Source organism: Pelobates fuscus, chromosome 1 (assembly GCF_036172605.1).
Source record: "Pelobates fuscus isolate aPelFus1 chromosome 1, aPelFus1.pri, whole genome shotgun sequence".
Lineage (NCBI taxonomy): Eukaryota > Metazoa > Chordata > Amphibia > Anura > Pelobatidae > Pelobates > Pelobates fuscus.
The window spans coordinates 395,467,352-395,492,427 of record NC_086317.1 but is presented as its reverse complement, the minus strand read 5'-3'; the positions used below and the strand labels follow the sequence as shown (position 1 = coordinate 395,492,427).

The 25,076-nt window shown below is 40.4% G+C and overlaps 1 long non-coding RNA gene across 1 annotated transcript in view; it reads left to right on the top strand.

The window, feature by feature from the left end:
* The first annotated feature begins 14,590 nt into the window (after nt 1-14,590).
* Nucleotides 14,591-25,076, top strand: part of LOC134596433 (uncharacterized) — a 51,298-nt gene continuing 40,812 nt past the window's right edge. The window contains exon 1 of the long non-coding RNA XR_010090334.1: nt 14,591-14,692. This is a non-coding gene — a long non-coding RNA (uncharacterized LOC134596433). The remainder of the gene's footprint in view (nt 14,693-25,076) is intronic.

Here is a 25,076-nt window from a genome sequence, read left to right as displayed (position 1 = left end):
GAGTCTGGGAGGATGGGACGTGGGCATTCTGCCCGTAACTTATTACGCCCCTCCTTGGATAAGGGCTTTCGCACCCGAAGTGCGAGATACTTGGCAATGTGAGTAGGCGGCTCCCATGCTGCCGAGCGAGGGTGACGGAGGTCATCTGGGTCAAATAACAGGTTGCCCAGTGGGTCCCGCAAAAGGTCGCCCTCGCCAGAGTCAGGAGGCGCAGTGCCCTGAGCCATACTCTTTTGGGTAGCAACGCCTGTTTGGATGTCAGACCCGGAATCTGAAAGTTCCGCGCTGTAGTGATCCATATAGGAGTCTTCATACTCCTCCTCCACACTCCGGTCCGAATCGGACGAATCCCCATGGGCACGTGCCCGTTTCCAAGTTCTGGACGATTTTGCCCGGCCAGGGGCTCTAGTGCGCGGTGGTATCGCGCCATCTTTGACAGCCTGAGGCGTGTCATTCAATGCAGGCTGAGCCTGCAGTTCAGGAGGGGAGGTCACATGTCTGCTCTTTGCCAACGCCTTACGACCCGGTTGTGCCACGTTAGTGGGTATTGGGTTGCGTGTGTTTTGCATTCCACTAGTCTGTGTCTGTATCAGTGCCTCTGTTATAGACTGAGTGATAGAGGACGACATTACCCCCATCGCAGAGGTTAGAGCTCTGTTGATGGATTGTGCCATGGTAGCGTCCAGGAGGGATTGAAACTCCTCGGATGCCATAAGGCTGGCGTCATTTAAACCTCCCTTGTTAGAGGGGGAAACGCCTGATGTGGGGCACATAGACCCTGAGGGTCTGTCACTCTGATCCTGCATAGCAGAGAAATCTTTACAGGGAATATATATACCCTAGTTCAAATAGTGGAAAATATTGGGCCCAGTAAAATCCTCTATACACTAGGTACGTAGCCAATAAATATAGCCTGTAAAGGAACTAGCTTGAGGAAAGAAACAGCACAAAAGAAGGGTGTCAGGATAGATTAATCCTCCACACCACACTTACAGTTAGTTAGAGGTATGACAGCCAATAACCTGTAGTATATCCCAGTCTGGGTCTTAGGAGAGTGCTTGCCGAGTAGGAGAAGCCGGTAGGAGCTACAATTCAGCAGATTCCCGCCGAAATCGCGTTAAAATGGCCGCCGCGAGTGAAAGTTACATTCCCGGCGACATAAAAACCAAAAAGATGGCCGCCGCGCTACCAACTGCGCATGCGCGACCGGGCTGAAAGGGGAAAATTAATTTCAGGGACCGCGCATGCGCGGCCGCCCGCAACACCGCGGAAAGACCGCGGACATAAACCGGAGGCGCAAGCCGAGCACCAGAAGGTAAATAAAAGCCCCAGACACCTAACAGGGAAAACGATAGGTGAGGGCAGGGAGGAATCACTCCCTGAAGCAGGCAAGCAGCACTCTCCCGACACCAGAAGGGGATACACCACAGTAGCAACGATAATGATAACACAATATAACACAATATAAGTATTACACACAATTTAGTGAAAAAACCAATTAATGTGTAAAATTAAATACAAGTAAATGTATAAAATTTCAGGAGTAGCAAGATGAGGTACTTAACTTGTCTGAGGGAGCAGCAAGAAAGAGAGGAGGAGTCAAGGAACACTACACCTATATGGACTATACTGTATGCTGATTGGCCCTACTGTTACCAGGCTATTGTTATGGTTTTCTTTTTTCTATGATTCTCTCATACTTCCCTTTTCTTGCTGCTGGGAGTATAATAAAGAAAGAGAATGCATAATAGGAGCCTCCGTGTCTTTAATAAAATCAATTTGCAGAACCAATAGCAGCCCACACTTTCATGATGGCATTGAGCAACTGCAGATGGTAATAATCTCTTTCACTGGATATATGACAGCAGTTGTACACCTTCTAAAATGTGCTTTCTTACAAAGCTTTTATGGTCCACTTTGACTTCAGGCAATAATTGGTAGATAGCACCCAAAATCTCATTACTGGTTTAATCGGATAACTAATCTCTTTGCTGTCATGATTTTTAATCTAATTCCCATGCTAAATTCTCTGGAGCCTCAGTATCAAACATCAGTCATGATGTTTATGCCAGGAGAACCCAAATTCGCTTTTGATGGAAAATAAATGATATAGACAAAAAGTGTTACATATTTTTATTGTATGTGCATTATTTGATCTGAAATGGCCTCAAGCTTTGACACAAGTGTTATCATTTTACTTCCTGAAATCTATTTTATACACAGAATTATTTGACAATATAAAATGATTTTTAAGAACAAGAAAAGGGTTTGATTGAAAAATGTTAAAAAATAAAGCATATGCATTTCAGCTCTAAAGTATCATATTTCCGATATAAATAAAGTATTCAAACAAAATAAGTAAACGATTAATTATACTTAAATATTTACTAGTGGTAATATCTTAATTCATGTACATTTGCATTAGAAACAAATGTATCAGTAAGGTTAACTAGAGCAGCTATCTTGCTTTTTTAAAGTATTTATGACAGCTCAGCTTTTGTTGTAATATAAATAATAACACCCAGGGCCAATGCTACACAATTTTGCACCCTAGGCAAGACCACTTACTTGCACCCACTTTGTCTCCTCTCAACCCCCCCCAAAAATCCCCAAATTACTAACTTTTTATATTTATTTATATTTATATTTTTTTATAACTATTTATACAGGGAGTGCAGAATTATTAGGCAAGTTGTATTTTTGAGGATTAATTTTATTATTGAACAACAACCATGTTCTCAATGAACCCAAAAAACTCATTAATATCAAAGCTGAATATTTTTGGAAGTAGTTTTTAGTTTGTTTTTAGTTTTTGTTATTTTAGGGGGATATCTGTGTGTGCAGGTGACTATTACTGTGCATAATTATTAGGCAACTTAACAAAAAACAAATATATACCCATTTCAATTATTTATTTTTACCAGTGAAACCAATATTACATCTCAACATTCACAAATATACATTTCTGACATTCAAAAACAAAACAAAAACAAATCAGTGACCAATATAGCCACCTTTCTTTGCAAGGACACTCAAAAGCCTGCCATCCATGGATTCTGTCAGTGTTTTGATCTGTTCACCATCAACATTGCGTGCAGAAGCAACCACAGCCTCCCAGACACTGTTCAGAGAGGTGCACTGTTTTCCCTCCTTGTAAATCTCACATTTGATGATGGACCACAGGTTCTCAATGGGGTTCAGATCAGGTGAACAAGGAGGCCATGTCATTAGATTTTCTTCTTTCATACCCTTTCTTGCCAGCCACGCTGTGGAGTACTTGGACGCGTGTGATGGAGCATTGTCCTGCATGAAAATCATGTTTTTCTTGAAGGATGCAGACTTCTTCCTGTACCACTGCTTGAAGAAGGTGTCTTCCAGAAACTGGCAGTAGGACTGGGAGTTGAGCTTGACTCCATCCTCAACCCGAAAAGGCCCCACAAGCTCATCTTTGATGATACCAGCCCAAACCAGTACTCCACCTCCACCTTGCTGGCGTCTGAGTCGGACTGGAGCTCTCTGCCCTTTACCAATCCAGCCACGGGCACATCCATCTGGCCCATCAAGACTCACTCTCATTTCATCAGTCCATAAAACCTTAGAAAAATCAGTCTTGAGATATTTCTTGGCCCAGTCTTGACGTTTCAGCTTGTGTGTATTGTTCAGTGGTGGTCGTCTTTCAGCCTTTCTTACCTTGGCCATGTCTTTGAGTATTGCACACCTTGTGCTTTTGGGCACTCCAGTGATGTTGCAGCTCTGAAATATGGCCAAACTGGTGGCAAGTGGCATCTTGGCAGCTGCACGCTTGACTTTTCTCAGTTCATGGGCAGTTATTTTGCGCCTTGGTTTTTCCACACGCTTCTTGCGACCCTGTTGACTATTTTGAATGAAACGCTTGATTGTTCGATGATCACGCTTCAGAAGCTTTGCAATTTTAAGAGTGCTGCATCCCTCTGCAAGATATCTCACTATTTTTGACTTTTCTGAGCCTGTCAAGTCCTTCTTTTGATCCATTTTGCCAAAGGAAAGGAAGTTGCCTAATAATTATGCACACCTGATATAGGGTGTTGATGTCATTAGACCACACCCCTTCTCATTACAGAGATGCACATCACCTAATATGCTTAATTGGTAGTAGGCTTTCGAGCCTATACAGCTTGGAGTAAGACAACATGCATAAAGAGGATGATGTGGTCAAAATACTAATTTGCCTAATAATTCTGCACTCCCTGTATTTGTATAACAGATTTGTAGAAACAATTAATAACATGCAACTTTAAACTACTACATTTAATGACATAAGATCCCTTCCTCCCTGAACTGCTACAGAGGGGAAAAAAAACCTTTTCCGGTTCCGGGTTACAGAGTTCCAGACCGGCTGAGGACGGCATCACTCTCACCAAATCTTGTAAATAAATGTCAATTGAGAGCTCAGAATACCGGACCTCGGACTAAACACGTTGTTGGTTTGCACACATCGGTTTTTGCACTTAATCTAAACACAAGTAAATGTGTTTTCACAGTATTGCAAAAGCAGTTTTTTTGCTGTTGTTTAAGCACTTTTGTATATTGCACAAAAAAACTTGAAGTCACGATTTAAAGGCACAGCACACTTTATTTTTTCTGATTTTAGACTCTGTTAGTGTACAAAAGAGCCAAATACACTGATAAGGTGCTGCTAACTAATTTGTTTAAAATGGTAAAAAGTTTTGTGATAGTGCCATATCTGCTTGTAATTATTATTTTTTTTTTATATGGTGGGGATGATAGGGTTTGAGAGCAGTGGGAAGCTTTTTCCAAGGGAATTAAATTATTTTTTATTTTTTTATTTTTTACTCTGTCAGTCAACTTCAGTATAGTTGTGCAACTGTTAGAATGGGGGAACTCAAACAAAAAGTCAAAATAACAACTTGACCACGGTTGTTTTGATATGGGTAATGGCTGAAGTAGTCCTCATGGCAAGGTACAACATGTTTTTGCATGATCATAAATGTGACAAGCCTATTCCTTTATATCTCTGTGAATGAAAGGCCACTTAAACGGTCTTCCTATTTGGTCAACTGTCTTATTAACACCAGGATGTCCAGTAATGCTGCTAGTGTGATAGAATTAAATTATATTTCTTTGTATTGAAGATGAATGAATAATTTGATTGAGGGTGTCTTGGCAGGGACCCTCTTTTCTCCTATACTCTTTTTTTATTTTTATTTAATTTGTATTTTATTGAATTTTATGCACATAGGCAAACATTCACCTCAGTGTATTGGTGTTAGGATAAGACACGTAACATAACATAACATAGTGTATGGAAATTGCAGATTAGGTACTCTGTGCGTACTACAGCGGCTCATGTTATTTGCTGCTGGTGGTGTGTATCGGAGTCCGGGTGGTTCTACCATCTAAAGCATGCTAGGGATGTTGACAAGGCTGTGTGAAAGTGGTGGTACCTGGTGGTAGGGGTCGGGGGTCAGGGCAGTCCCAGGGGTTTGGTCTATGATAGTGGCTTAGGTATACACTGCTCTTCCTGACGTTCCGATAGTCAAAGTCTGCGGAATCCCAGGCTGTTGATCCTAATGTGCCTTCCCCGGCTATTCCCCGCTCTCCCCCGTTGCAGTTGCTTGTGCCTGCTCTTGCCAGTGTATCACTCCATGCCATGCAGCTACGTAGTATCTCTGGGTCCTCGATTGAGGTAAGTGTGAGGATTTGGTCGCCGTGGGACGCCATCAGGGTTCCGTCAGCTCCCCAGCGTTACCGCACCGAGTGGTCTCTCAGTTCCTTGGCAACTTGGGCCAGTCTTCTTTTTTCTAGTAGTGCGGAAAAGGGGATGTCGCTGAAGACCAGGATAGTGGCGCCTTCAAATTTCACGCTCCCCATCGCTCTGGAGTGTGCCATGATAGCCGATCATATTATAGTGTCACGTGGGGCCGCCTCTGGTGCTGACATTGCCTTCCTGACCCTGAACGCTGTGAGTATCATTGTAGCTTCTCCCTTCAGGCCAATGGTAGTAATCAGCTTTTGGGTGTATGGGAGTAGTGCATCCCCTGTGATTGCTTCAGGTATTCCCCTCAGGCGTATATTATGGCATCTGTGTCTGGCTTCCAGGGTTGCCACAGAGTGGTGTAGTCTCTGTACCTGCTGTGTTAAGCCATCCAGGGTATTTTCAGTGGCTTGCAGCCGAGTGTCCCGGGCATTTCCTCTCTCCTCTACCTCTTGGAGTTTGTTTTGTATTGCCCCCATATCCTGTCTTATCTCTCGGAGATCCGACTTCCAAATTTGGCACAGGAGCATCTGTTTAATATCCTCCTTGGTTGCTGGATATGAGTTGGCGTCAGATTCAGCTTCCTGGTGCAAGTCGCCCTGTTTTGGAGAGGTGAGTGGTTCCTCTTCCTCCTCTAGGGATTCTTCCAATGTATCTTCTGTGTGCTTTACTGCGGGCACCATTTTTGGCGGCACTGGCGGGGTAGGCTGCTCAAACAATAGCCTTATGTCTCTTGGTGTAGGGGGTTCTGGTACTTGAAATTTATGGTGCTTGCGCCCCATGTTGTCTCTGGGGGGTGGGATTGTGGAAGTTCCTCTCCGGGTGAAAATGCCGGTGGAATTTGTATGTATTTTCGTTGGAGTGAAACAGAGCTCCACAAAAGCACATCTGTTCGCTTGGTCAGTCACGCTCCCCCTCCTATACTCTTTTTGAGTTTAGTCAAGCCTAACTGCAGTGGCTCAAAAGGAGAAAAAAGATGGAGTCTCCACTGTACTAAACGTGGATGTCAATTTTACATGTGTTGTTTTTGGTGTGTCCTCAGTGTTTTGCCTATGTCTGAGGCATTTATCTATATAGCAAAAATATGTTATAAGTTTATAAGTGTCTCTAGATCTTCCAGCACATCCTTGGTGGCTACTCCATTAAGCCAGGTATCAGACATCCCATTGAGGAAAACATCAATGAATGCTTGGTTGTTCAATTGTACGTCAGAGGCCAATTTTCAGAATGCAAGTCAAACAAATGGGTATCCAGTCTTAATCTAAGCAAGGATTTGGCAGCATTGGCTCTTTGACTGGGGACATCAAAAACTCTTTTAAAGGCAGCAACAAAGTCAGTGTAGCAATACAGCAAGAGTGTATTATTTTCCCATAATTAATTTGCCCAGATAAGAGTTGGTTAATAATAAATCAAACTTTGGTTCTGTCCATATGATAGGCATGAGTAAAGAGCTGACCTGACTGAGAAAACCACAACCAGCAGATGGATCTCCTCTATAACGCATAGTGGCTGTCCTGTTAGAAGAATAATTATTTGTGTTAGACGTCTCTAAACCAGCAGTAGCGGTAGGAACTACTGGAGTGGTTTTCCCTTCAGGTTGCAAATTGAGCAGCATTAGTAATGCTTGGGTAAACTGGTCCATTCTATGGTGCAGATCCTCTGAGAGCTTCATGAGATGCTAACTGAGGACCTGCAGTGTCCATGGCTCTGTTGTGATTTCATGGTATCAAACCCCAACACAGAGAGTTAGAACTCTAAATAGGTGGTATTAGTATGTATGTAAAAAATGGATTCTGCAAATCACTGTCACTACACTTTTCCTAGTGTCAGAGTGTTCTCCAGTGTATTGGGGAAGTCATCCCTACAGTTTACAATAATTTTTTGTAGACAGTGAGGACCCAGGTAAAACGAGTCGGTTTCCAATCCTTGACTCCAACCCAAGTTTTAAGAACCTCTATTGCAATGCAAGCAATGCTCCTGCAGGAAAAATTAATTAAATATAATTCTGCTCACCTTAATCCGCACCCAAGTACATGGAGCTTGTCTATTTATCTATAGTTTTATGAAATACTAAAAACACATCATCAAAAAAGAGCAGCTAGATTCATATTAAAAGTATAAAAAAGGGGATATCTTGCTGACCGAATAATGTACACTTTGAAGCTTGTGCTTGATGTTCTCAGTAGACTTTGACAAAGTGAAAGCGTAAAATATTTGGGCATCTAGTTATCTGTAGAATGAATACTGCAGAGCGGCATCATTTAAAGTTGCTGCCTCCTTATTTTTGATTAATTCCTTCCTTGTACCAATACTGAAAAAAGCTGTGTGTTTCATAACATCAAATGGTCACCAGAGCAAGTGAGCAAATTCTCAAAGCTCCATCTTCCTGATAAAATGCTAATTGTTGAATGCATGTTAATGTTTTTTGGATTTGGAAAGCACTGTATCACTCCATTTCAGAGTGTGTTTGGAATGTATCCTGTCACATTGGCCTTGAAACTACGTGCGCTTGACCTTCACCCTTTTAGAATCATCTGTGGACACACAATAATCATATCAGAAAGAGTATAATGCATCCAAGGTTTATTTAATTCATTCATCATTGCCTTTCATCGCCTTTTACTGTGTGTACTACAAAAAGCATAAAAAGGGTTAATATGAAATGTGACATTATTTTCAGTCATATTTTTTTTTTTTTTTGCCATAACGTTATATTTTCATCAAGTCATTTTTCATTTCTAGGGTACAAAATAAGCTGAGATCAGCGTTTTTTGGTAACTGGATTACTGCTTTGTCTCCCTGGAGAAAACACGCTTCTTGTTCTGTATTGACCAGGGAATATTACTGCAGGCTCATTTCACAAACATTGTTTTCTGCTAATACCATTTAAAGCAAGTTTTATCAATGTGTTTAAAAATAAATATATTTTTCTTCTGCGTCGACAAACTAGATTTTGCACACACTTAGGATGAGAGGTTTAGAATATTGATTGTATTTTTAGAGAATATTGACAGTGCTTTGGGTGTGGACAGTGGAATTAAATTAGCTACTTCATAATATCCCATGGTCTGGATGCCCTTATCCTTGTTAAATGTAGCACTAGAGGTGCATTCACTAAATAGTGCATTGTGGTGAAATTTAACTAAATGTCAAAAACGTGACCTAGGTAACAGGGCTGGTCAAGCTGTTTGGAAATTATCACCAGTTCGGTTATTTTGGCATAAATGTTTAAATTCTCATATTCATTTATCACATTTTATGATGACAGACATATTTGTATATTTATATAAGAATTCTTCTTAATACCGTATTTCAAATAAATATTATGCCCTCCCCCCAAAAAAAATCTCAAAAAAGTATACACAAATACAAAAAGATAAGTCCTGCGCTCACTCCCATCACTCCTGAGCGGCAGCAACAACCACAGTACACATCAGCCCCAATACATACAGTAAAAACCAAAGAAAAAGTTACTTGCGCTCTCTCTCCTAAATACCTATGTATAGTTAAACAAATGGAGGTCATTTAGTTACTCCAATGGCCATTGGAGGGAATGCCAGCCTGCCAACGTCAAGGCAGACTCCCCCCAGGCGGGTCCTACACTGACCTTTCACCTTGTTTCTTTGAGCTTCTGGCAAAGATATCTCTAATGAGACAGAGAGGGGTATTTTTTATTTACACCCTTATATACTTCTTAACCTGTAATAGGGAACACAAGGGATGGGCAGCAGCATTGTAACAAAGCAGTGTGATACAAAACATGAATACAAATACAAAAATACGCTTACTCCCGTCTGCCTTGACGTTGGCAGGTGGGCATTCCCTCCAATGGTCATTGGAGTAACTAAATTACCTTGATTTGTTTAAATATACATAGGGATTTAGGAGAGAGCACAGGTAACTTTTTCTTTGGTCAAAAGACAGTGAAATTGCTACAAATTGTGATTTTTCTTTACAAGCAAAAGGAGAAAAGGGTTATTTTTAAATGCACATGTACTAGCCCACATCGTGTGCTTCAGCAATTTAATCTATGACAAATGCAAGTCGCAGTCTCCTGTGCACTGATAACACAAGTCTTGAATTGCGCACGCTGGTTGCTGCTGCCAGGCCCAGTTTATGTAAAAGTACTGTTAGCAATGAGAGCTGGTGACAAGCAAAGTCTGTAAAGGACGGAAGAATAAATAAAACAACAAGAGATAGGAAGAAATACAGACGAGGTTTAAAAGAAAAAATATATCAATTTAAAAAAAAATTATTGACCAAAAAACCAAACCACAAGTCTTTATTCACTAATGTACCCAGTCTGGGTTAGCAAAAGTAATCCAGGACCGTCTGTAGAAATCCAGACATTGTTTACCCAGATTTTGCAATATAGATTCTAAATTACAGAGAATGTGGACCGGATTGCAGCCTGTGCAAATGCAATCGAACAGCTAAAAATCCCAAACTGCTTGATGAAAATACTCAACGAATGCCTAACTACAGTAATAATTAGACAGAACAGGCCAGTATCTGTTGGCAGATATGGTTCCAATGAATTCCACAATTCAACTAGACAAACAATAGTTGAAATTTAAGCTAGAAAAAGAGGAACTAAAACCTTTTGATAAGCCACATTGGAGACAAAACTCACACTAGTTCCTAATCTCAATTTCATAGCCCCATCGTTTTCCTCTTTCACTCTCAACTCCTCTCTGTGTATTTTATAACCCATCCTTCTTCTGCCTCCCTCTCCATGTGTCTCCCTTATTTCCATGGTATGTATGTCTCTTTCAGTCCCCTTTTTATGTCTGTCTCTTTCAACCCATTCTCCATTTGTCTTCATAACACTCTTTGTTTTATGTTTGTCTTTTCTTCGTAGACTTTTCTCATATCTGTCAAAGCATGTCTATTTGCTTCCCTTTACATTTGTCTCTATAACTCCCCCTTTATGTTTGAATCTGTTAGCCAGGCCCCCATAGACATTAAGCCCCATATCTCTACAGTTAGTGGTGGGGGGGAGAGGGGTTGTGGTTGCCTTAATTTCTAAAGCAGCCATCTATTATAAAAACAAAGATTAGTAGCATAGTGCCCCCCCAGGTGACTGTTTGGTGCTGGAGAACAGAAGTTTGCTGAACACCATCTATTTGTTAAGTGGCAAGGTGGGTTCACCTTGAATAGCTGGCTGTGCAGCATGTGCTTGTTTCTGGCTTTGCTTTCATTGAGATGATGGAGAGCATCAGCAGCATGCTGTTAATATGGTGGATGGGGGTGAGGGGAGAGGACATAACAGGATAAGTCATATCTCCACATCTCTGTCAGTGTAAGGGTCATCAAGTTTTATTCTGGGCTCCAGATGTTTTTGGAACGTATCATTGCCCCTGCAAGACTACTTTGTATGTTTTAGCCCAAACATATACTAGCCAGGTTTTGACTATGTCAAAGCTGGTGATTTTTTTTCAAGATTTTGCCTCTCAGTTTTACATTTACTACAATTCAGAGTTTAGTGAATAACCCGATCAGAATTTTCCATCATGAAGCCATATAGTTCAAAGAATCAGAAATAACTGAGTGGTTTAATTTCCTCTGATCTCCCAGGCAATGATATGCACCATTCCCATAGTACTGGTTCATAGCAGACCAGATAAAAGTACTTAGAAGACCCGATCAGGCCTTATATTTGACACCCCTGCAATGATGATAAATATTGGAGATTAAAAGCGAAAACAGAGTATATAAGGTAAGGTACAATGAGGGGAAAAAAGTATTTGATCTCCTGCTAATTTTGAACGTCTGCCCGGTGACAAAGACATGATCAGTCTATAATTTTAATGGTAGGTGTATTTAAAAAGTGAGAGACAGAATAACAAAACAAAAAAAATCCAGAAACACGCATGTCAAAAAAGTTATAAATTGATTTGCATGTCAATGTGTGAAATAAGTATTTGATCCCCTATCAATCAGCATGATTTCTGGCTCCCAGGTGTCTTTTATAAAGGTAACTCTTTAATACAGGTAACTCTTAAAGGGAGTACTCCTAATCTCAGCTTGTAACCTCTATAAACGACACCTGTGCACAGAAGCAATCAATTAATCAGGTTCCAAACTCTCCACCATGGCCAAGACCAAAGAGCTGTCCAAGGATGTCAGGGACAATATTGTAGACCTAGACAAGGCTGGAATGGGCTACAATACAAGGCATGTATCCAACAGAATAGTGGCCTGGAGTTCAGCCAGTAGTGTCTTCTGGACCGTTGTGGTCACCGGAGTGGAGTCAGGGGTTCACAGGTGCTGGGTCCGGAGACCGCGTAACGGGAAGCTCTTCCGCATCCTCATCTAGAGAAAAATCTTTGGATTACTCCGAGTAGGCCTTATAATGCTTGGAGTAACCCTTTAGCTGTAGAGGATTACTCCAACTGTAGGCCTCAGGGTAGGTGGCCATCTTTGTCACGTTTCTCTCCATGCCATCCAGACGGCTAGATGTGGCCACCCCACAGGAGCCTTACAGGGTAATTGATCATGGGTCCTTCTGTATCCTTCTGTATGCTCTCCTGTCTCTGAGACACTTCTGAACTTACGGTTCTAGCCCGGTTTACCTGGCCTTGTCTGCAGCACTAGGGGGTTGGACTACTCCTTTGATTACTACCTGTCTCTTTAAGTCCACCTGTGGCATATTGCAAATTGACTGCTCGGTTTCCAGCTATATAACACTGCCTCTCCCTGACAGCAGTGTCAGTCCATTGTATTCTGTATCCTGTTCCTGTTGCTTAAGACTGGCTTGTGACCCATGCTTCTAGTACTTCGTTATTGCCTTTTTGCTCCCTGCCCTGACCTTTGGAACCTTGTCTGACTACTCTCCTGGATTTGCCCTTGTCTGTTTTCCTCATACCCAGTTATTGTACCTGCCAAGCCCCTGTGCACAGATTCACACCCCAGGTAGCTTCTTACCGATTGTGTTTATCTGCAAGGGTGAGCAAACACCTCTGCACTTCAGACTCCACTCAAGGTAAGACCGTGACAATCTTGGACCCAGCCGTGTGTTTGGCAGAGAAAATCCCCTACGTGCAGTCATGATCGCGGGTTATATGGCTTCAGCTTTTTGTTTTTGCGGCCTATCTCAATTCCCCGACTTTAGAAAAGACCGTCAGGGCCAGTAAGTTGGGTCTTTGAGCCGTGAAAAGAATTGAAATATCCCCAATTGCACAGAGCTTTCTCGGATCCTGTCTGCTCAGCTTGGGTTCTTGGCTCCGGCCCCCCTTATACTGTATTTTTGTGCTAATACTCAGAAGCAAAAGGATTATAATGATATCGATATCGTCTTCCACCACAGATCTGCATATTTTAGATGACATTGCTCAGATTTTGGAAAACCTTGACACGTTTGTTTTATTGTATTGACTGACACAGTAAGAAAAAGTTGCTTTTAATAAATTATTATTGTTATTAACACTTATCCTCAGCTTGCCACTGGGATTGCATTTTTTTCAATTCTTGACTTTTTTTTAGCAAAATGTGAAATGGGGGTCCTTCAATATTGAGAGGAACATATTGAATAGTCTGCAGTTTTCAACCATAAAGTGATCTCCAGACAACTGTTTAGTTTGGGATCCCTTTACAGTTACTCCAAGCATTATAATCCTTCGGGTCTCTTACCAGGGTTCCCATCAGGCTCCAATTCTCTTGGAATGGCCAGTGCAGAGCTTTAGAATCTGTAAGCTGTTCTAGTCACTATTCATCAGTTTTTCCACAAATGGCTTCTCCATTTTGGATTAATTTTTATAAAATAAATCTATCACAGTGTAATATGTCATGTGTTGTCGTTCATCTGAGGTTCTTTTTACCTAATTTTCAGATCTGCTAAGGAACAGATGATTGTTATTATGTCCTGATGTGTAAAACCTCAGAATTCAAAGAGGGCATACTTTATTTTTCCCATTACTGTATAACATATAAGCTATATGCTTTCTCTCCATCTTCCATTTCTTTTACACTTGGCGTATTAGTGGTGGAGGGTATTAATATATCTCTCTTTCTTAGTTATTAGATATTGCATTTTATTTTTTTCGTTTATGAAGTCCGGGGAATCGATGGTTACATTAAACCTTAACTGAATCTCTCCTTGAATATGACTTATCTGATCTGTTTTATGGACATTAATTTATGATTTGGAAGTGATAAATCAATGACATGCTACAGTTTTTATACCAATTAATTAATGGCTGACTTAGTTTTAAACCAACCTGCATATGAAGAACTGGAACATGTGAGAATTGCAAAACTGGCTGTGATTTTTTTTTTTTTTTTATTATTATTTAGTTATTGCAAATAAATGTAGCAATTCTGGTGCACAAATCAGAGCCCAATTTCTGTTTATGATAGAAAGTGATACACAATGCATTCATCAAATTGTCGTATTTTATGGTACACATCAAATATCTCATTCCTCTTTATACGACTGATTTATTAAATGCAAACATCTGTTGATGCTTTTGTTTGTTGTTTTGAGTTTATTAACATACTTTGATATTCCATACTTAAATCACACAATTGTGTATCTTAAATTAGATGATCTCACGTGAGATAAAATAACATCATTTGATGAATATTGGCAATAGAAACTTCAAAAGTGAATTACTTGTGAGAATTGATAGAATGAGATCAAGATATGCTAAGCTAATGAAAAAAAGGACCATATCACAGAGGCAGTGTACACATAATCTCATTATGTCCCCTTCAGGCATATCACACAAAATTATGTTAGGGAGTGAGGAAGGGGTGTTTAAAAGGGGCAGCGTGAGAATATCCTGTGTACTCCCTTTCCTCTTCTTTAAATATCTCTCAACTCACAAACTAGGACCTGTTGCATACAGAGGACGGAAAAATAGGAAAGGAACACATTTAAACAAAATGTGGTGGATACTTTCAGCAATATCAAAGCAAGTTAAAAAGCATCCTGGGGTAAGTGTTGTGCTTTATTTGCTGCTTCATCTTAATTTTTTGACAGTACCCTGTAACCTGTGTTACAAACCAGGGTCACTTTACAGTGGGAGTGTGCTGTCTCTGAATACCTGGTGATACCTTCAAACTGGGTGTAAGAATCTACCATCAGCTTTTAATACCAGAGTTGTTGGCAAATGAAGAGGTATTGGGAATTAAGAAGTTTTGTTCTTTTTTCCCTCATTAGGCATTTACAATATTAAATTGTTTGACTTGTTTAAGTGAGTTACATCCTCTGTATGTCTGGAAAAAATTATCTTTAGAACAGTATTATGTAACAAGCATAATCCTGGTGTCAGGCAGGGCAAGTTTCTTTTGATAACTTTATCATACGTATCTAATAAAACAGTAATGGATGTTATGAATAAAGAACAATTTGGGGGAAAAGTTCTAAAAGTGGAGTAGTCAAAGGTAATATTTAGTTGGTCTCCATGGTGATTGCTCCACTTTTAAATCTTTTGCCAAAATCACAGTTTAAGATAGCAAATCTGCACATTAGCATGTACAGCGCCTTGTCATAGTAAGGGTAATGTGATTAAATATATTTATTTGAAATAAAAGGATTTAAAAAAATATTTTGACTAGTTAGCAAAATGTAATAAAGTAGACTTTTGAGATCAGCCTGTGCTGCGAAAGGTATTCTGTCTTAATGCACGCAAATAATAGTCATCTACTAAATAAACCCAGTCTTTACCAGTGGTAGGCTATCGTTGACACTCAATATATTGTGGACTACATCTCCCATAATGCTTTTACACCCATAATGCTGCCAGGGCATCAAGGGAGATGTAGTCCATGAAATCTGGAGTGCCGAAGGTTGACGACCCCTGGTCTATGCATTGTGCTTTGAAAATCGCAATCAAAATATATAGATTTTTTTGTTTTTAAAAACATACTTATCTTTGCTTTCCTCAAATAATGCATATAGGGATCCGAAAATACATGACTAAAAATGTTTGGAGTGGGGAGAAGCATGCACAGCTATTCATATGTGCAGTTTTATCTTACCAGAATGCTGGTTATAATATAAGTATACAGTGGTGTACTAAGGGTGGAGACACAGGTCCACCATGAGTGACCGCCAGTAGGTCTCTCCCAACTATACCCTCACTGAACTGTAGTGTGGCCTAGTAGGATGGTGTCACATCATATTCCCTCTCTATCGACTTACTTTAGATGCTAAATTCTAAAAAAATCCACTGAGATACCAAAGTAGAGCCTCTGCCTCCATCATGCTAAGCCAGGCTACAATACCATGGTTGAAGTGGAGGGTCAGAAAACTGGAATGTGAAGTGGTGGAAAGACAAACAAAGTGGTTTTGGGTTAAAAGAAAGACAAAGGCAGCTACAGAGACACATACAGGTGGATGGGGGCTTAGAGACATACATTGGTGATAGAGGATGGAGAGATGGATATTAGAGGAGGATGGAGGATGAAGAAAGACACTAGGAGGTAGAAACTAAAATGTCACATAGGGGACACACAAAAAGATTGAGAACTAGAGAGACAAAAGTAATGGAAATGTATTTATTTATTTATAAAATATTTTACCAGGAAAGATACATTGAGATTTCTCTCGTTTTCAAGTATGTCCTGGAAAATAAACATAAATAGAGAAGAAAGGGAAAATAGAGGCATATGTAGTGGGTCACACAACTGAGGAGAATAGGGGGGCAGAGAGTAGTTTGTGATATATTGGGGTGGGAGGTAAAAGTGGGGGAACAGAAGAGGGAGAAACATTTCAAAGATGTGCAAAAGAACCAGCAGTGGGGAAAATGAGGATGCTAAGAATTACAAAGTACAATCAGAACCACACACTTTCCATATACTCTGGCACAATGTACAAATAATGGACTTTGTTTTAAGTCAGTGGCTTTAATATATGTTATGGTTGATGTATTTTGAGAAGGCCATAGCAAATCAGTGCACTAGAATCTCACCCTTCTATGTGCAAATATTTTAGATGGTCAATTAATGACAATTAGAGTGGGTAGGATTTGGATGCTAGATAAATCTCAGTTTGTTTTCTTTAAACCACTTAAAAATTATTTGAGAAAAAACAAGGAGCCTGCACTTAACACCATTACATTTTAAAATTCGAGGATGAAACAGGTGCCAACAAAGAAATCCCAAGTGCAACATACTCAATGTACACCTCCAACAGAGATTTATAAGACAAGTGTAAAGGCTCTGTAAACAGACTGCAGTCATACAGTGGCTGCTTTAACAGGCAATTAAATCAGTTCTTTATTATAATAATCCTTTTATCAAATTTGGAAAGGAAATAGATTTAAATTAAGTATATGTAAAAAACGAGATCTCACAAAGTATACGAAAAAAATGAGATCTCACATATGCCATAGTCATAAATATAATGTACACTTATTAATACAGAATGGGTGAACTTGAGTGGTCTGCTCTTATAACTTTCTGCTCTAAAATGTATTTATTAAACCATTACACTAATTCTATATAATGCAGCACAATTTGCAAATTCATTTGAAAATGTGATTTTTTTTTTAATCTTTATATATTCATTTTTTTTTTAAATTATATCTCAATATATTTATAAATGGGACTGTATACATATAGGTTGAAACCAAATATAGAAATAATATATAAAATATATAAAATAACACAAATTAAGCAATAATTCTACTACCAAAACTGCATCTGCAGCTGTTTTCACAAAAGTGATAATACACATACACACATATGGAGTCTGCTGTCTGGATAGTGAATTGTGTTAAGTGACAAACAGTTGGCAAAACAGGACATAAAACACACCGAGACATTTTATTTTATATATACCGTAACTCTTTAGTCAAGGATAAGCAAATAATCAAGTAGGTACCCAATAAATAATTCAAACAGGTGTCCAAGAAAACACATCAGTACAATAAAGGTTGTATGAGAGCCCACTGAACATTTTAGGGCTCAGTAGTTTGACATTGTCTGGCTGTTTTGATTTTTTTTATCAATATCTCTTTCAAAGTTACTGACAAGCAGGGGAGAATGCTCTGAAAGAGGAGATAAAACATATTTTGGTTGTTTTGCCATAAATGGCACTGTCTAGTGGCTTGTCTGCAGCGGAATGAGTTGCTCAATTGTAGAGGTTCCTCAAAAGGTAGATCCCCAAACATTTTAACACTATAGCTTTCATGATGCATTGTCATGACTGCTGACCCCCAACATCCCGTTGCCCAATAACACACGTGACACCTAGGTTTGTTGGGTAAGGGCAACAGCCACAGCTTTATTTATTTTACACACCAAATGCTAGCAAACATATCACCCTGTCAGCTATTGGAATGCTTCCCCAACAGACAGCTCTATTATGAGATAATCCAAGAGGCTGGAGCAGTCTGCCCCCGCCATCAGCTCTCAGCAGGCTACAACTTCTCGGCACCTTCTTCCACTGTACTTTGCTGGCCAAGACTCCCACCATTATGATGATGACCTACTTCCTACCCAGTCGCCGTCGCGCCCCCTGCTGACAGCACAGCTTCAATACCTGTCTGCAGGCCCGCATTAAAAATGTCTAACACAATTAAATTTAAGTGGGTACGTGGCCTCTGAAAACTGGGCATTATTCTAGGGCCAAAGGGAATAACAGCACCACGACCACGATGGCCCCTGCGGGGTGGCCTGCCCCTGCCTGTCATTTTTTTTTGTATTAGTGGTACTATGCATGCAAGCTACTGTCAGACCAGATATGAGTGGCACTGTGCAGTGGCAGAGGTTGGCAGAGTACACGCTGTAGGCCTGTCACACCCGCTTGAAGACAACTAACTGCTATTCAATCTATAACAGTGAAAAAAGTTTTTTGTTTTTAAATGCACGCTATTGTGAAACCAGATATGAGTGGCACTGTGCAGTGGCAGAGGATGGCAGAGTACACGCTGTAGGCCTGACACACCCGCTTGAAGACAACTAACTGCTATTCAATCTATAACAGTGAAAAAACATTTTTTGTTTTTAAATCAATGCTATTGTGACACCAGATATGAGTGGCACTGTGCACTTGCAGAGGTTGGCAGAGTACACGCTGAAGGCCTGACACCCGCTTTAAGGACACTGACTGCTATTAGCTTACAGTGAAAAACTTTTTTCTTTTTAAAGGCACGCTATAGTGACACCAGATATGAGTGGCAAAGCGCACTTGCAGAGGTTGGCAGAGCACACGCTGAAGGCCTGACACCCGCTTTAAGGACACTGACTGCTATTAGCTTACAGTGAAAAACTTTTTTCTTTGTAAAGGCACGCTATAGAGACACCAGATATGAGTGGCAAAGTACACTTGCAGAGGTTGGCAGAGCACACGCTGAAGGCCTGACACCCAGACGCTTGCAGACAACTAACTGCTATTAGCTTACAGTGAAAAACTTTTTTCTTTTTAAAGGCACGCTATAGTGACACCAGATATGAGTGGCAAAGTGCACTTGCAGAGGTTGGCAGAGCACACGCTGAAGGCCTGACACCCGCTTTAAGGACACTGACTGCTATTAGCTTACAGTGAAAAACTTTTTTTCTTTTTAATGGCACGCTATAGAGACACCAGATATGAGTGGCAAAGTACACTTGCAGAGGTTGGCAGAGCACACGCTGAAGGCCTGACACCCAGACGCTTGCAGACAACTAACTGCTATTAGCTTACAGTGAAAAACGTTTTTTCTTTTTAAAGGCACGCTATAGTGACACCAGATATGAGTGGCAAAGTGCACTTGCAGAGGTTGGCAGAGCACACGCTGAAGGCCTGACACCCGCTTTAAGGACACTGACTGCTATTAGCTTACAATGAAAAACTATTTTTCTTTTTAATGGGACGCTATAGAGACACCAGATATGAGTGGCAAAGTACACTTGCAGAGGTTGGCAGAGCGCACGCTGAAGGCCTGACACCCAGACGCTTGCAGACAACTAACTGCTATTAGCTTACAGTGAAAAACTTTTTTTCTTTGTAAAGGCACGCTATAGAGACACCAGATATGAGTGACAAAGTACACTTGCAGAGGTTGGCAGAGCACACGCTGAAGGCCTGACACCCGCTTTAAGGACACTGACTGCTATTAGCTTACAGTTAAAAACTTTTTTCTTTTTAAAGGCACGCTATAGAGACACCAGATATGAGTGGCAAAGTACACTTGCAGAGGTTGGCAGAGCACACGCTGAAGGCCTGACACCCAGATGCTTGCAGACAACTAACTGCTATTAGCTTACAGTGAAAAACTTTTTTTCTTTGTAAAGGCACGCTATAGAGACACCAGATATGAGTGGCAAAGTACACTGGCGGAGGTTGGCAGAGTACATGCTGAAGGCCTGACACCCAGACACTTGCAGACAACTAACTGCTATTCTATCTATTACAGTGAAAAAAATAATTTATTTTTAAATGTCAAGCTTAAGCTATTGTGACACCAGATATGAGTGGTGGCACTAGGCAAGTGGGCACAGTATCCACTCAGCCCCTGACGAAGGAGTCTTGTACTCTGAAACGCGCGTCGGGTTTTTCTTTTGGATCTCCCTCACTCACTAAGCACATCACGATGCACGAGGGAATCCTTTATTGACACTTGTTTATTTGTTTATTTTTTCCTATTTTCGTTAGCTTAAATGTCTGTGTACTTTTCTTCAGAAGCTGGACTAGTTTAGTGATAGCAGTTCAAGGGGACAGAGCATAGCGATCTAACAAGGATAGAACACCCATGAAGGTGTTGGGGGGAGCTTATAGGAGTTTAGAATAGTGGATTACTAGGAAATTTCGTCCGTTATCTCATTAATCATACCACTATATATATTTTATCCTATCACTCCTAAGTATGTAATAAGCAACTTTAAAGCTACTGAATAACGGACAGTCTGTGTCCTTCCTTATACTATGCTATACTGCTTCCACTGCTCCACCTGTCCAACTTCTATAAGATTCAAAGGTATCACATTTACTTTTTCTTTCCTCTTTGGATTACTCAACTGCAATACATTTCATATTTTAGCATTTAATTTGCCGCAATTGTTATTTGGGTATTGAGATATATCCACTTGGGTCTTTTCAAGATTAAGCATTCTTTGGACACTGACACATTGTATCCTCTCTACAGTTTGTTTAATAAATTTACAGTGTATCACTGTTTATGTTTGGATACATGTCTATCTAGTGTTTCCAATATTTATATGCTTTTCCCCAGAGATACCTTTTTCCTTTTTGGACATATCTAAAGGTATATGTCTGCATTAATTAGTGTTCTTTTTTAACCCCTTAAGGACCAAACTTCTGGAATAAAAGGGAATCATGACATGTCACACATGCCATGTGTCCTTAAGGGGTTAAACACCAGGTTGATTGGGAGCTTTCCCCCTTTTTTCTTTTTAAAGGGGAGTTATCCAATCTGTACATCTCTCTGCAATTCTTATGTAAATATTAGGGTTCAAGCCCACAGTTAGGTGGAACTGGTATCACCACCCTGACCCTTTACCCAAGTCTCTAATCCAACAGTTTGTGGATCAGGGACGACGGGATTCAATATATTGCTTTCCTATTTAAGTATCCACTGTGAGCCTGACACAGAAGCTGGCAGGCAGGCAACTGCAATTAGATTACACAGGAAAAAAAAACAGACTGATGTTCTAGCCCTAAAAATGGCTTTTTGGGGTGCTGTTCTTACAGCAGAGATCAGATGAGTCCTTCAGGACTGTAGTGGACACTGAATACCCTTGCCTAGCTATCAATTTCCCTATCTAATCAGCAGCAGCTACACTTTCCCTCCTCTTTCTAAGAATGCAGCTTCAGAATGAATTTAAAATGGATGCTGTACAGGAGGTAGGAGGGTCTGGAAGGGAGGGTCTGCTGCTGATTTGCTGGAATGTGTCTGCTGACCGTGAGGCACAGGGTCAAAGTTTCCTCAATGATGACGAATAGGGGGCGGATCGAACCGCGCATGTGTTCGCCCACCGTGGCGAACGCGAACACGCTATGTTTGCCAGGAACTATTCGCCAGCGAACAGTACGGTTCATCACTAGAAAAGAGTTATGCACCTAAGTTCTTTAGCAGAGCCATACAAAAATGCATGAAATCAGTTTGTAACTGTACTGTCCGAGAAAGCAAGATCACTGCCTGCAAAATATTAAACTCGTTATAAGTATCTATTATTTATCATCTTGTCCACACCATTTTTAGATATTACAGTGAGCTCATGCGAATAGGTCTTAGTTATTGTCAGTTTGCAGTATTTTGTATATATTTTACATCCTGGCAAAGTTGTAAACAAGCCTTGATCTATGCATGTTGTGCTGCTTGGGAATGCTTCGCTTAACACCCCAGGGTGAAAGGTCCTTCATATGGATCATATCCAATATAAAAGAACACTTCCCAGGCCCTTTATCCCACCAGATCCATCCTACTGTTCCTACTCTGAACTATTTTCTTTCCATTTAAGCTATTATTAAGCATCATTTTGTAACCTTTCAGATATCCCATTACGTTTAAATTGTTCTGTTCTCACCATCTGTAGACCCTTTGCTCTTCTAGTTAGTTTATCTAGTGATACAGTGGCAACAGCTGAACAGCAAATTAAGTACTACTGAGAATTGGAATTTTTGCTAAGGCAACATGTTTTTTATTTGTCTCAAAATGCTCTTCCCAGTGGAGTTCTTTCTGTCTTGAACTATAGATTCCTTTAATTAAAAATAGCATTAAAACATACCATATAGGTATTCTATTGAATGGCTTAATATATTGAGGTGTAATAAACTCAGATTAAAGTAGAACTATCTTGTCTAGATCTATGAGCTTCATACGTGTATTGCCCATTGGTCTTGATCATCAAATTGTGGACATATGAGTGTGAAAACAGATACGAACATGGGAGCCAGAGAGAGAGAGGGAGCAAAAATGGAAGGATAATGGACGATAAAAGGTGAACCTGAGTAGATAGAATTGGGGAACAATTTAAAACAAGTCCATATGATAGGAGTGACTGAATTGGAGGGGATATGGTTAAAATAAAAAATGGACAGGACCCCATATGGAGAATTTTCGCCCCCTTTCATTATTTCAAATGTTAACCTTGACCAAATACCTATTGTTGCTGAATAATCAATTCATAATTATTTATGACCTATGTGTCATACTTCCCTAGCAGTTTATAGCTCACTTTCCAACGTTCCTGGCATCATCTCTTTACTCTGATTTCTGGCACAGCCTTGTTTATGCTCAAGGTTATTAACATTTTATTGAAGCCAAATAGCGAGGTGTGACATCACACACTGTTCCTAAATATTACAAGGTGCCCCTCATGAAATTTTGCTTTTGCTATTTAGCTTGGCCCAGTGTCTTTGTGTCTTATGTCTAGTTGCCGACTTGGGCCTTAGGCCTGTTCCTGCCTTGCTGTAATACCCATTGGCCTCCCATACATGTTGTGTTTGCCATTTACAAAGTTCTTCAATCCACCATTAATCAGCCTGCAGAGAAAGGCCCTGGCTCAGAAGAAGCGTGTACTATTATGCCCCAAACTATTCCTGAACAGAGGTTCCAGGACACAACAATTAGAAGAGAAATGGGTCCAGACACACTAATTAAAGGGATACTATAACTGCCAGTAATACAAAGCTGTATTCCTCCCCCCTCCTGCTCCTTCCCCACCGTGGTAAATTAAGTGTTAAAAAAAAACCTTTATTTACTTACCTGATCCCAGCGCCAATGTGCCTGGGTGCTGGGTCACAGCTCAGCCTCTTCCGACGACCCGCGACAAGTGGGAGCTATGGCTCATGAGTGCCAGACACACTAATTAAAGGGATACTATAACTGCCAGTAATACAAAGCTGTATTCCTCCCCCCTCCTGCTCCTTCCCCACCGTGGTAAATTAAGTGTTAAAAAAAAACCTTTATTTACTTACCTGATCCCAGCGCCAATGTGCCTGGGTGCTGGGTCACAGCTCAGCCTCTACCGACGACCCGCGACAAGTGGGAGCTATGGCTCATGAGTGCCAAATGCCACACGCACCTTAGACCTCCCCAAAGGAAAGCATTGAATCCATGCTCTCCTACGGGGAAAAATCTGATGTTGGGTGTCCTCATTCAGAGCCTGAGGGCATCCAGTGTCAATTACCAGACCAAAGGTCCGTTTGGATGCAGGAAGCGCCTCCAGTGGCTGACTAGAAGACGGCCACTGGAGGCAGACTTAGTGCTGCAATGTAAACATTGAAGTTTCTCTGAAACTGCAATGTTTACATTGCAGCACTAAGTGCAATAGTGTCCCTTTAATGAATGTCATGTATTTTTTTGTGCCAGGCCATAACAATGTCACTCCTAAAAAAAATTGAAAGCATATAGGATTTTAAAATATATATTTATTTATTTTGGTCTAACATTACATTCGTTTATTGATGTAGTTGTGCGCTTTCATTAAAAACTTCCCCCTGAGGAGGGATTTTACAAAGTAAGGTTATTTTACTTTACATTTTATGCCTCTCACGAAGTTCATTTCTAGGACAAAACGTGCTTAATTATGAATAAATCCCTATATTCTTCTGGCCTATTATGAGCCATTATCCACCTATTAAGGACTTTTGGTAGAACAGGGATGCATTGGAATAAGTGAGGATCACAGATCACATATTGGAGACTGGGAAATCGTTCCTTATTTACAAACTAGTTTGGGAGAGGGGTGTTGTACCCCAATAAAACAAGTATTCCCTTTTTGTACCACTCTTTTATTTCAGTTCAAATAACTGCTATGCTACTATTTTTTAAACAAAAGGTATGCCATTGTCATATATTTTCGTGTATGTGTTTTTTTTCTCTGTGATTATAAACAGGTTGGAGAATTGCATACTCTGCAAAAATGTTGCAGTTTGGTTTTTATTTCTCTACAATTTCGTGATTACTCCCCCATTTACAGCAGGGAGTACTGAGGATGTAAAGGGGAGAGTTATTTTATGGATGGACTTCGATGGAAATGTACCACAAATCTTGCAGTGCCAAAATTTAGTCACAGGATGACGGCTTAGGCATTGAGTCTGACGTATCAGTATCCCAGTCTATCAGTAGACACAACTCTGCAAGTACATTTCCTTACACTTAAAGTTTAGTCTTGATGATTACTTACTTAGGAACGCCACCTGTCCCAAATTGCCTAACACCCTCGCTATTTCTTCTATTATTCCCAGCGTGTTCTGTACACTGTGCAATTGGTCCATTTTAAATGAGGCAATCAGTATCTGCACAGACTCTGGCTGGGGACTTTAGCTTACTTAAGGTCAAGTGCTTGTGTACAGTATCCGATTGAGGGCAAAGCTCTTTTTCCCTTGGGATAAATCCAGGCAAAGCAGCCAGGAGACAGCAACAAA